Source organism: Manis pentadactyla, chromosome 8 (genome assembly GCF_030020395.1).
Source record: "Manis pentadactyla isolate mManPen7 chromosome 8, mManPen7.hap1, whole genome shotgun sequence".
In the NCBI taxonomy this organism is placed as follows: domain Eukaryota; kingdom Metazoa; phylum Chordata; class Mammalia; order Pholidota; family Manidae; genus Manis; species Manis pentadactyla.
The window spans coordinates 1,616,279-1,629,060 of NC_080026.1; the positions used below are offsets into that span (position 1 = coordinate 1,616,279).

General features: G+C 43.7%; 1 protein-coding gene across 5 annotated transcripts in view; it reads left to right on the forward strand.

Moving 5' to 3' along the window:
* Positions 1–12,782, forward strand: part of CNTNAP5 (contactin associated protein family member 5) — a 628,981-nt gene that overhangs the window by 304,054 nt on the left and 312,145 nt on the right. The window lies entirely within an intron of this gene.

Genomic DNA, 12,782 nt, shown 5'->3' on the forward strand with positions numbered 1-12,782 from the left:
AGCTCACCGTCCGATAGCAGAGGCAGGCTGGGAGAAGCTGCTCCTGTGCACGGAGGCGGGAGGTCCCCGGGGAGGGCCACCGGCGGTGCAGGGGTGCTGGGAAGAGGCCCTCGGGCCACCCGGACACAGGGTGGCTGCCGTCAGCAGGGACCCGCAGCACAAAGAAAAGGAGTGCTGAGCCCGATGGGGAAGGCGTGGAAGGCAGGCCGGGCCCTGGGGCGCCACAGGGCGCCCGCTGCCATAGCCCCGCATGTGCGGCTCACTCAGGGCCGGTGGTGGTGTGTAGGGGCCAGCTGGTGGGTTTTCAGGGACTTTGTGGACTGGCTGGTATGCTCCGCCATGATTGAAAATAAAGTTACAGAACTGTACAGTTCAGGGAAGTATTCTTAAAAGTGATGCATTCATTGATTCCTGTTATTTTACTATAATAGCTGCAACCCATGAACCTGTCATGCCTCCATCATGTATCACCCAATGCCCGCCTGTCTCCTACTCACACACTGTGGAGGGTTTCCACCTCTTCCATGTCTGTGCGGTAGGGACTCCACACCGAGCAGCTGCAGGGTGCATCGCCCCAGCTCCATGCAGGGGTCTCTTTGCGACATCTGAAGCCCACCACGATGGGAACATCGTTGCCACGACTGTGGGCAAATACTGTGTATTAGGGTTTGATTTGTTTTGTTGATTGCTGACCAGGCATGGGCAAACTACAGCCTATGGGCCAAGTCTGGCTTGGAACCTATTTTCCTCCAGCTTGGTTGTCAAAAATATTTTTACGTTTGTGCAGGCTTGATAAAAATACAAAATGAAAAATGAATATCTGACAGGATCTGTAGGTGATAGCAGGTAAAAGACCTCAGTAAAAACCAGCCAACACTTTCTACAAGAATCCGGTAGTCATGGAATTTACAACAGGACTATGTACATGTTACTAGTATTTGTAAACAGTATCTAGAATGTGTAGATCAGTAAAGTAATTTTGTTTGTACACACACATGTGAACATGGGTCACATCCTGAACAGCCAGGCTGTGAACTGTGAGAACGTACTGTCTGAGGCAGGGATGGTGAGAGAGAAAACATCAATTCTGGGCGACCCAGGTGGTGCTGGGCCATGTGAGCCACACTGGGGAACTTAGACATCGGGGACGAGGAGCCACTAATGGACGTTTTGCAGGAGAGCAGCCCGGCCAGGTTATGTTTTTGTCTGGTACTTCTCAATGTGTGTTTCAGGAGCCAGCCCCATTAGCCTGCCCTGAGATTCTTTAAAAATGAAAATATTCAGGTCCCACCTAGACTTACTGAATCAGAATCTCAGGGAGAAGGGCCCAGAAGTCTGCCCTTAGAAATCTAGCAGGTGACCGACGCACTCTAACGTCTGCACACCCCACTTTAGACCCACTACCGAGTCGCTGGGACCCACGGGCAGGTGACAGGCAGGCATGTTGGGCAGATGGCAGGAGGCTCTGTTGGGGACAGAGCCAATCACCAGTGGGACACACAGTAGGACAGTGGAGGGGAGATGAAAAATTAAAAAATTAGGATCTGACTCATTTTCCCCATCAGTGGCATGAGCTGTAATGAAGGTCTCTTTTGATCCTGACTTGTTTAGCATCCTGTTGCTAAGATATACCACCCATTAACTTCAAAAGACAATTTGTCACCCCTTGACTCAGAAAAATAGCAAGTAGGATTTTTTGAGTTGCTGATAACTGGAAATCTATGAATATCGACCACTATTCCTTGTCAATGTTGTTTAAGAGACTGAAATATAAACAAAGAATATGCACAACATTAGAATTAACTTAAAGCTAAGATCTGTCATTTAGGAACTTGAGGACATCAGAAAACACAAACTCACCTTTAAGGTTCACCATTTTTCCAAATACCTTTCTGGTCTAAGAGAGGGTCTAAACTCATCCAGTTGCCTGATTTGGAGTTTATTTCCAAGCCTGTGCCCTCCTGTCTGGGTTCCTGTGTGTAGAGAATCGCTTGGGATCTCAGCTAGTGGCATCAGTGTGAACGTCATTTAGGAAAAGGAAATCCAGTGACGTCACTCAACTTATGGAACTGGAACAACTTCCTTCAGGAAATGCCTGCATTTCACTGTGCCTCATAGGGAGTGTTTTCTAGGATCGAAGCACCTCAAAGTGTGCCTCCGCATCAAACTCAGCTTCCAAGAATCCAAGCCCCTCCCACAGTGTGCAGCCAGCTTGCTCCAGGGACCATAGACGAGGACAGACAGTGCTGTTAAGATGCTGGTGATGCTGGGAAACTAAAGTGGTCATGCCGGGAGACATCTCCAGCCCTGGAGCCCTTCAGCCACTGAAGATTCGCCTTAATGGCTGTGTGGAGATGTAGCACTGGGGCAGGCAGGGGTCCTGTGTTCTAATCACCACTTAACCACAAGCAGTGGTGTAAACCTGGAGAATGAAAACTCTGATACCCAGAAGCAGTATCATCATCCTACTGGAAGAAATGGGGCTAAATAACATATCTAGGTTTAAAGTTTATTTTATAACAACGTTGTGCATCAATCAGAACCTAGGTCATTGATCTGACTTCAACCACGGACCAGGTCTACACGTGAGCACCCTGGATGCCTACTAGAGGGGTGACAGAGTGCCAGCCCCTGCATCCCAAGACTGCCCCTCCAGAGCTGGGCGCTGCCAGGTCTCCCATCAGGGTTCACTGAGCTGTGGAAATCTACGCTCCTCTTCACATGTTAGCATTGTATGTAATATGTGGCAAGAAAATACGGTAACTTTCATCCCTCCATCGTATCCCACCTTAAGGATTTCAACCAGGCACCGTAAAGCCCTCTAGGAGGCATCTAGGGGGAAACTGGACACACTGAGGCATGGCTGTCGCCTGCTCGTCCTCCCACCTAGAAGGCAACTCAGACCAGGGCTCATAGATTATCCAACCAAACAAGTAAAAAGGAGAAGGAATGTGGATCCTGTGCTTCTTTCTCATGGGGATGCCCTCCCAGTTCACTTCACCCAGCCTGTGCGATTTTCTCCAAATGCCTGTGGAAAAGATGCTAACAATTCACTCACTCTGGCCTAGACAGGAAGGCTTTAGAAAGGGGTACCTTTAGGATCTTAGTGGGGTCCCTTTCCGTGAGATCCTTGTAATCTGAGAAGTCTTCTCTTGTCAAGTGCACTCAGGAATCTTGACCTACATAGACATCTGATGAGCACCAAAATCATTAAAAACATACTGTAAAAATACATGATTTGCAAGTTTTTGTGTCATAATACTGAAAAGGCATTCTACAAAAAATATATTTACTAACAATTCTTAGAGAAAACTAGATTAAAGTAAATCTAAGCATTTAAAAATACATGTGTATACATATATCTCCAAACATAAGTTTTATCAAAGTTATAAAGAATATCTGATATAGTATTTTTATAATTGAAGACTGGGAACTCCTTCTAAGTCTGACATAAATTTCAGAAACCGGGAGATAAAATATATGAAAAATGTCCATATTATATTTGAAAAAAAATCCACATGACCTTCTACAAAATAATACATATATAACGATACTGCCTTGCCCCAAATAATGTGGAATAGTACCTCAAAATATAATTAACAAATAAAAAACTCCTACAAATAATTTTAAAAGGTAACTCAGTGGAGAAATTGGTAAAGAACACAAATTGTTCTCAACTACATGAAAAGATATTCAACCTCACACATAAATAAAAGAATGCAAATTCATGCCACAATCATATTTTTGCTGTACATTACAAAGACCAGGGACTCTATAATGTTGGCGTGGATATGAAGAAACCAGAAGTGTTTCGTACACTGTTGGTCGGGCTGTAACTAACACGGCACAAGGACAGCATGTTCAAAGTCGGAACCGAGTTCTTTATCACAATTCTGTTTTTAGCAATTTATTCTATAATTATAAGCTAATTCCTGCAATGGGGTATATGTTAGGAACAGTGAAGACTGGAAATTTCCCCACAAATCCATCGAGGAGATGCTCATTAAAAAGTCTGCTAAGCCCCAGAGGGCATCAGCCCGGCCAGGTGCTCTGCAGGCCCTGCCCTGTCCACACAGTCCAGCAGCTGAAGCCTGAAGCCTGCCTGAGTCCTGACAGGATGCAGGTGATCTTCCCAAAAACAAGAGGATGGAGGCCTGCTGGCAGGGGCCCTCGGCCATCCCCCATCACCTCCCTGCCCCATGGAGGCTGTCCTCCCAAGTCCTCTCTGTGGCCATGTGCGCTGCCCTTTCGGCGTGGAGCTGCCGCCTGGAGCTGACCTGCAGCCACAGGGATCCCACAGCCCCCCTGTGTCATCTGTCCATCATCCCCCTGGCTGCGGGGCAGCAGCCCGGGCTGCAGCAGCATTCAGCTGTTCCTTTTGCCAGCAGGTGAGTCAGGCCATGGCCTTGGGCCCGCCTTGTTCTGTGTGGGCGCTTGACAAATCCCTTGGAAGCACATGCACCCCTAGAAAATGCGGCTGCCCCGCCTGCTCCAGTGCAGGACCGCCAACACGGATCACTACCTGGAAGGAAGGATCAGCGGGCAGTGAAGTGTTAACAGGCTCTGCGTCTAAAACGAGAAGAATGTTTAGAACTAAGAGCATGTGGATGCACAGAAACCTCTGGAAGGACACTAAAGAGATTGGCAGGGCTAATAAGAAAAGCAGGATCAATGAAGAAGGAAGCCTGATTTTTTGCTGTATGTTAAACTTTCGGATTATGTTCCACATGCACAAGACTATTTTAAGAAGAAACTGAGGCAATAGAAGTAATACATGACTTCAGAGATGTTTATTATATTGCTTCTGAAGTTGGATCCTCTGATTTATTTTTACTCAGTTATTTTCAACAACACATGTTATAATAAGTTATTCCATTCACTGATTTTTTATTGTCTGACTCATCATCCCCACTCCAGCCATGGAATTTAAGGTCATCAGAAGGGTGATTTTCTTTTTTTACCATGATTTATTGCTGTAGAATTATGTCTGGTACATAATACAAACTCAATAAATATTTGTTAAGAAATGAAAGAAGTTTCTGTGAATCATAAAGATAACAACTCATGCTCAACTTTCCTTCCCGTAAGTTCAGTAGGTCCCCAGGCCCAAAAGGGACCACCCCTTTCTGCCACCCTCACATTGTGTAATGGATGCTCCTCTTAGAGCTCAGCCATGATTAATGGACTGGCCAGACCCAGCACAACTATTTATTTGGTGATAAAAATAACTACAGATCCTGGAGAAATTCTTGTCTAGATCATGTGGCGGTGTGATTGCTATCGATCCTTTTTTCTTTGGAAACTCAGCTACAAGGCTAAGCAGAAGGCATACACGAAGGAAAGTAAATGGAAGAAAGTAAAATAAGGAAAAGGAAAATGAGTAGATGCAAAGTGGAAATAAGGTGGACAATGTGGACGGAGAAAGAAGAGCTTCTCTTCTGTGTGGCGCTTTGGATTTTGTTTTCCCCCTAAAGCAGGCAGCCCTCTGAGGGAGAAGCCTGTATCCTGCATCCAGACCTGAGACGCAGGTGAGAGGGCCTCACGGATCCCCGACCCAGTCCCCAGGAGCTCCCGAGGGGCAGCAGCAGGGTCTGAGCCCAGCTCCGGGCAGCCACCCCCTAGATCCTTCTGGCCACGAGACGCGGGCCAGGAGCAGCACCCTCGATGCCCAAAGGGCGTCTGAACAGCCCCTGGTGAACAGCCCTCCGGAGGCTGCGGCAATCGGGGCTTCTGCATTCTGCGCGGGGCTGCGTCTGGCAGGTCTCCTGCCCCCTCTGTTCCTACCAAAACAGAAATAGGACAGTCGTCCTGCAGGTATCAGGGACGCTGGGAATTTATGAAACAATAGATTATGGAGGTAATAAAGAAGAGGTAATTTTTGGCGGAAATGTCACCGATCACCTCCCCTCAATATAAGTAAGGACAGAATATATGCAAGGACCCTAAAGTAAGGACAGAAATAAGACATCATATGCACTATACGCTTTGTAAAGTAATAAAGATCAGAAGATCCAAAGACATTACACACTGAGTCACGGACCACACCAAGCAGAACAGAAGCCGTGCAGTGGGGACCCTGGAGAGATACCAGCTGCCACCATCGCCTCTGGCCTCTATGGCGCTTTCCTTTTTTTAACTATTAAACTCAGGCTCATATTTAAAAATTGAGAGACTTCACAAGAACTGGGGTTTCTGGTCTCATTTGAAATGATATATATTCATCAATCTTTGGCTACATGCTGAAGGTCAGTGATGGACGCCAAGCCAGGCCAAGTTCACGGGCTGAACAAGAAGATAGCTGTTTGGAGCCTGTCTCATACCCCTTCCATCACACAGTGGACTCTCAGAGCACAAGTGAGACACAGATTCACACATGAGAAACTTGAGAAGCATCTGAAAGCTGAGTCTGACAGCGAGAGGAATCTTCAGAGCAGGAAAGCTCCCAGATGTAAACGGGGCCGGAGAGAAAGCCGGTAAAGGGGAATGAACTCCTTGCCGTGGAATCAAGATCAAAGATTGTGAAAAAGACAGGCCAACACCGGACGAAAGAGGGAGATAAGATCAAAGGAAGCAAGAATGGCACTTTCTGGGGCCTCATACATGGAACATCAAAGCAGCTGTGTCCCAGGATTGGTCCCACTGGAATCCACCTGCGATGTGCACAAAGCCATGAGGCCACCAGTGGACTGTGTGCCCGAGACACCGAGGCTGTGAGCAAGACCTCCCAGTCTGACACCTGGTCTGCTGACCACTCAGATCGATGAAAAGCACACTTTGCAACTTGCCAAGGAACAGGAAAAAGAAGCAGGTGAATCGACAGAAAGTAGGCCAGTAAGGCAAGAGCGGTTTTAAAAAGTAAATTGCTAGTGTTCTTCTTTGATGCAATTCAACAAATATGTGTCGGGTCTGTTTATGTTTGAATCATATCTCTGGCATTCAATATTCAAAAATGAATAAGATGGTATTTGTGTCCTGGGGAAAATTTTTTAAAGGAGAAATATTCCAAAGATTCAACTGGTATTTATTCATCATCTGCTCTGTATCAGACATCATTTTAAGCGCTTGGAGTATGTCAATGACAAAACAAAGAAAGCTACCCTCATGATGCATTTTAGCAGGAGGGACAAATTATGAGCAATAAATATAACAAGATGACAAATGCTACAGGAAAATGAATGAAAATCTATCTAGGTAATGGGATTGGAAGTTCAAATACGGGGGAAACAAGCAGCAATGTTAGCTATGTTCACAGGGTAGGCATCCCTTGAGATGGTGTTATTTGAGCCAAGAGTTAAAAAGAAAAATGAAACCAAAAGCAACTGGCTTTGTCATAGCGGCTCTGGGCAGTGGCCTCCCCACACTGTGACCACCATACATGGCACCCCTGGGTTGGCTCCAGACACTGAAATAAGCGACTATCACAGTAAAGTGGGTCAAACTGATGCTTTTGTTTCTCAGTACATATCACTTATGTTTACACTAAACTGTAGTCCATTAAATATGTAATAGTATAATGTCTAAAAAAGAGATGTACATACCTCAATTAAATATTTTATTGCTAAAAATCACCATCATCTGAGCTTTCACTGACCCCAGACACCATAACAAATATAATCATAATGAAAAAGTTTGCAATATTGTTAGAATGTCCAAAATGTGGTACAGAGACACGAAGTGAGCGGCTGCTGTTGGAAAATGACACTGATAGATTCACTCAATGCAGGATTGCCACAATCTTCAGTTTGTAAAAAACATGACATGTGTGGAGCACAATAATATGGGTCAGCACTGTCTCGGGAGCCTGTGAACCAACGGCAGCAGGCTCTCCAGCCCTGTGGCCCCTGCACTGAAGGCCTTCGGGCCACCTCATCCAGGTGATACATAGTCTCTATTCAGGATCACCAACATCGGCCCTGTGATGAAATATGCCAGTCAGAATAGGAAGGCAAAACTGATCATCAGCACCATAGACAGTGAAATCAGTGCATGAAGACATTCAGGGAGCACAGCTGGGTTTGGCTTAGAAGCGAAGAGCACATCCCGAAGACTCGCTAAGGCTGACAGGCAGGACACGGCACCTGGAAACACAGCCGTGATAGTGACACATGTGGTGAGGCTGAGAAAGAACAGTTCGTGCAATGCAGCAATTGAAGTAACTGAACAAAAAGAAAACATTATTTTAGGATAAAAGTTTGGGAAATCAACTGAAAAAAGTAACCAGTACATTTTAGAATGATGACTAAGAACGCACAACATGACGTAGGAGATATTCCACCTATGTGCACAATACATGATGTAAAATTTTACACTCAACTGTGTCATTACTAGTTTTCCTAAATCTGGAAAAAAAATATTGAAAAGACACAGTGATCACAAAATTCTAGCAAGACTCTTTGCCTTCCCCTCTCAATACAAATATGAAATCACCAATGGGTCATCTCGAAGGAGCACAGATATGCTTAGTTTCAACCTTTCCAAAACCTGCAGATCAGAAGGAAGCTTTTCCAGAAACTTTAGGAACCATTTGTCTGTTTATTAATTCAGAATAGAAAAGTTACTCATGTGAGTTGATACTGATATAAAATACAATATTGCAGCCTTCAAACTACAAAAAAAAAAATATTGGGAAGGTTACTATCAGTATAGATTTTGTTCAGAAATTGTTTAAAAGAATGCCACAAAATACCATTTGGAAGAACCTCTGAACTGAGAAGTGGCTGCCAGTGAGACCCCCACCAGCCAAAGTGACAGGCAGTGTGAGCCGGGGGTCACCCGAAATGCCCCAGGTCCGGGACGTCCCTTCATTGACACATTAACCCCGTCAAGCTAAGGTATTTACGGGAGATGGTATCACCACTACCCCCGTTTTGTATAGGAGGGACGTGAATCGCACACAAGTTAGGTATTTTGCCCAAAGTCCCACAGAAGAAACAAGCAAGATCTGGGTTTGAATCCAGCTGCAGGTCCTGAGACAGGGCTTTTAACCTGCCTGAAAAAGGTGGGTGCTGGACGTGGACAGAGCTCATAAACTGATGCCGTTTCACAACAAATCATCACATCCTATAATCGCTTACAAAAGGGTTTTCAGGTGGGCAGATTGACTAATAATAACAAGTTAACTGAAATTTGGAACAAGTTGGGGTTGAAAAAAAACAAAACAAAGGAACAGTCCTGTGCTCCATAGAAGGTAGTCCGAAGCCGCTGTACCTCTGCAGCTGTAGAAGGTAATCGGAGTGATCAGCTTCCAAATCGACTTTGAACATGGGAACAGTGCGCTCTGAGTAGCCAAGGGTGTAAAAAAGACAGTGATAAAAACCTAAGATACAAAACAGAATAAAGCATTACTGACCATATCTATAACGTAGCAATAAGCTTCCAGATTGTCCACATTCTCTCAGGTGGTATTGAATTATAGCTCCTTAATAAACAAATATCAGACATACATAGTATATAAAACACAAGCTTATTGCAGAAACAAACCAAAATTTAAATTCTTATATGTAAAAAAAAACATCTGAATTGGGGACAAAGATACACCAATTAAATTTATATAAAAAGAAAGCAGAACTAGAAAAAATAGTACCATTTGAAGTTAAAAATTAAGTTCAAAAGGTAAAGACCATTATAAAATAATAATAAAAATAATGATCACATGGTTCCTAATTAAAAATACCTATTCTAAACAGATGTGTATGTCAAATAAAAAATATCAAATACAAGATTAACAACCGCCCATTTCTACTAGTGAGATACGGGTAATCACGCTCTGCCGCGAGCTGCCTGGGTGGCAGTTCCAAGATGCCGAAGCCCAGGAGCCAGGCCACGGGAAACGGCTAATGGTTTTCCAGTGGTGCCGACAGGTGTCTGCACTACAGAAGGAGCCAAGCTGGGAACTTGGGAGAGAGTCCGTCAGACCCAAGCGGGACTGAGCAGGAAACAGCTTGAGAATAATCCATATTCAGTTTCTGCAAATCAGCTATAATAATCTCTCCCCCCACCCCAGGTCATGCAGAGCCACAGTGACCCTGGTACGAATGGCCTGATGGACAGAAATACAGGTTAGAGAAAGGCTGTCATTCTGTATTCTCAGAACTTTGATGAATCAGATAAGAATATGAATGCAAATGACCTGAGGGATGTAATTATCAATGTGTAATTAATAGGCGTATACCAAGTAGAGCCTGCAAGTGTTTGTGAAATATTTAGAAAAATCAATACTTTATAAGTAGGAAAGAAAAACATCAGTGTATGGAACCAATTTTACTTTTGCATCTAACTTTTCTGATAATGAACTGTCTATAACTCAGTAGTACAACTATAACTCAAATTCTCAACTACTAGAAAAATTTAAAAATATGAAACAGGTCAGAGATTGACACTTGGCCTCAAATGTGCGGAAACACGATTTTGCTTCTCACCAGCTGAATCTGATGTGCTTCTCAGTCCCTGCTTCCCCTGAAGGTAGAAAACGCCAGCCTCGATGATGAATGATCCTAGTTCCTGCCTGTTTAAGACGCAGTGTGTCGTGTTGGGCTGTATGGCCATTTCCCCTCCCCTTCCTCCTGTCCTTGTCTCTGGGCAGATCGCCGGCCGGGGCTTGTGTGCTGTCCCGTGTCAGGGGCGACCGGCATAAGCTGTCAGTGTCCGCAGCCGCTGGCTGGGACATGCTGTGCCTCAGGCTGTGCGCTCGAGTCCCTTGGACTCTCTCGGACCTCCAGACCCAGCTGCAGGCTCTTTACACGTTCACTGAAAGCGTCAGTCCACGCATGCCCTCAACCTTCCCTCTTAGGCTGGGGTCCTTCTGCAGCCTGCCTCACACGACTAGGGTGACCAGGTCACTAGGGAGCAGCCCGTAGACGCTCCTGTACTGCCATTTCCTGTAACCATAAATGATCTGTCTCCCTTTCTCCTGAGTTTTGCTCTGGGGCCACCTGAGCTTGGGACACTTCTAATAGATGTACAGCCACCACTGCTGTGGGAGCCAGGGGGGGAGTAACTGTTCTCCAAAGTCTGTCTGACACCCTCTCTCATATGCACCCAGACCTCATCAGGTTTCAGTCACCCAGAGAAAATCAGGGCGCACGCCCCACACTACCCCCTGACTCCACTCTCACCTTCCTCAAAGTCCTCCAGACACCCTCCACCCAGACCGGAAAGAGCTCCAGCTGTTCTCACAGTGACGGGAGGTACAGTTTGGGATGTGTACGCTTCTCCATACTATGTGGCTGCCAGTGGGGCGTGGGGGGTGGGGGGCGGCTGGGGGGCAGGGAGAGGAAGAACTGGCAGAGCACAGAGGATTTTTAGCACAATGGAACTATTCCATATGATACTCTAGGAGTGGGCATATGGCATTAAGCATTTGTTCAGACCCATAGAATGTACACCACAAAGGGTGAGCTGTAAACTGTGGACCTGGCATGCTTATAATGTGTCAGTGTGGGTCCATCGCTTGTCATAATTGTCCTTTCCATGTTATGGGTGTTGATAATGGGGAAAGCCATAGTGTGAGGGCAGAGGGTGTGTGGAAAACCTTTGTAAGTTCCTCTCAATTTTACTATGAACCTAAACCTACTCTTAAAAAAATTGAGCCTTTAACAAATAATAAGTAAAAGAAACAAATATTCAATTGTATTTTTGACCACAAATTTATTAAAATGATTTACAAAAGAGAAATTGATCTTTTTTAAAGTAAATGACTCATATTGAATGTATTTGAATACTGCAATAAACCAATTAGAAAGATTTTCTCAGTTATCAAAGAAATACTTTTATAATGTGTGTGGAATTAACAATTACTTTGTGTTTTTAAGTTTTCCACAGTATTTAACAGGATTTATGAGCCATTCTTAATCAAATATAAAAGTTCCATAGAGTTTTATTAAAACTCTTATTCTCAGAGACATATCTAGACTTGATCTAAACAGTCGACAAAAGAAAAAAAAAAAACTAGAGTTTAAATTCATTTACTGTTTTAAATCCAAGCACATATATTTCAGGGCAAATGGAACACAGATGTGGTTCAATCAAGGAGAAAGTATGATTAATTTATGACCTATTAACATAACTCAGGCTATCAGTAGATTGACATAAAAATACCTTATCTTTTGTCATACAGAATGTTTTTGAAAAACAATGGATAAAGCTGAGCATTCATTTCTCATTTCAAACAAATAAGCAAATAAATGCTTTATGTACAAAATAGGACTAGAAAGATATCTCTTTAATGTGATGTGAAATCAAATCTCTGTTACACGTACTTGGGAAATATATAAAAATTACTGTCCTGTTGTCTTTCTGTGTTAAGCTCTATGCCATGATTACTTACTATTGCTTTAGGAGTTTGGTCTGATTTCAGGATGTTTTGTCCAAGACAATTAAACAAGTAAAAAATGTGAAACACATCAATATGAAGAAGGGTAAAGTGTTTCAACTATGTTATATGATTATTTCCTTCAAAAGTTAATGAAATTAGCTAAAAAGTATATTGTATAACAGAAGTATCTGGATAGAGAAAACATAGGATGGATATATAAATTACATGATAAAATGTCTAATTAATGAAAATAATTCATTTAAAATGGAATATTTTGAAATGCAGTTGACATATAACATTATATATGTTTCAGGAATAAGACAATGAGTTGCAATACATATATATTGTGAAATGATCCCCACAGTGAGTATAGTTAGCACCCATCAGCACACGTAGTTACAAATCCTTTTTACTTGTGATGAGGATTTTTAAGATCTACTCTCTTAGCAATTTTCAGATAAAATACAGA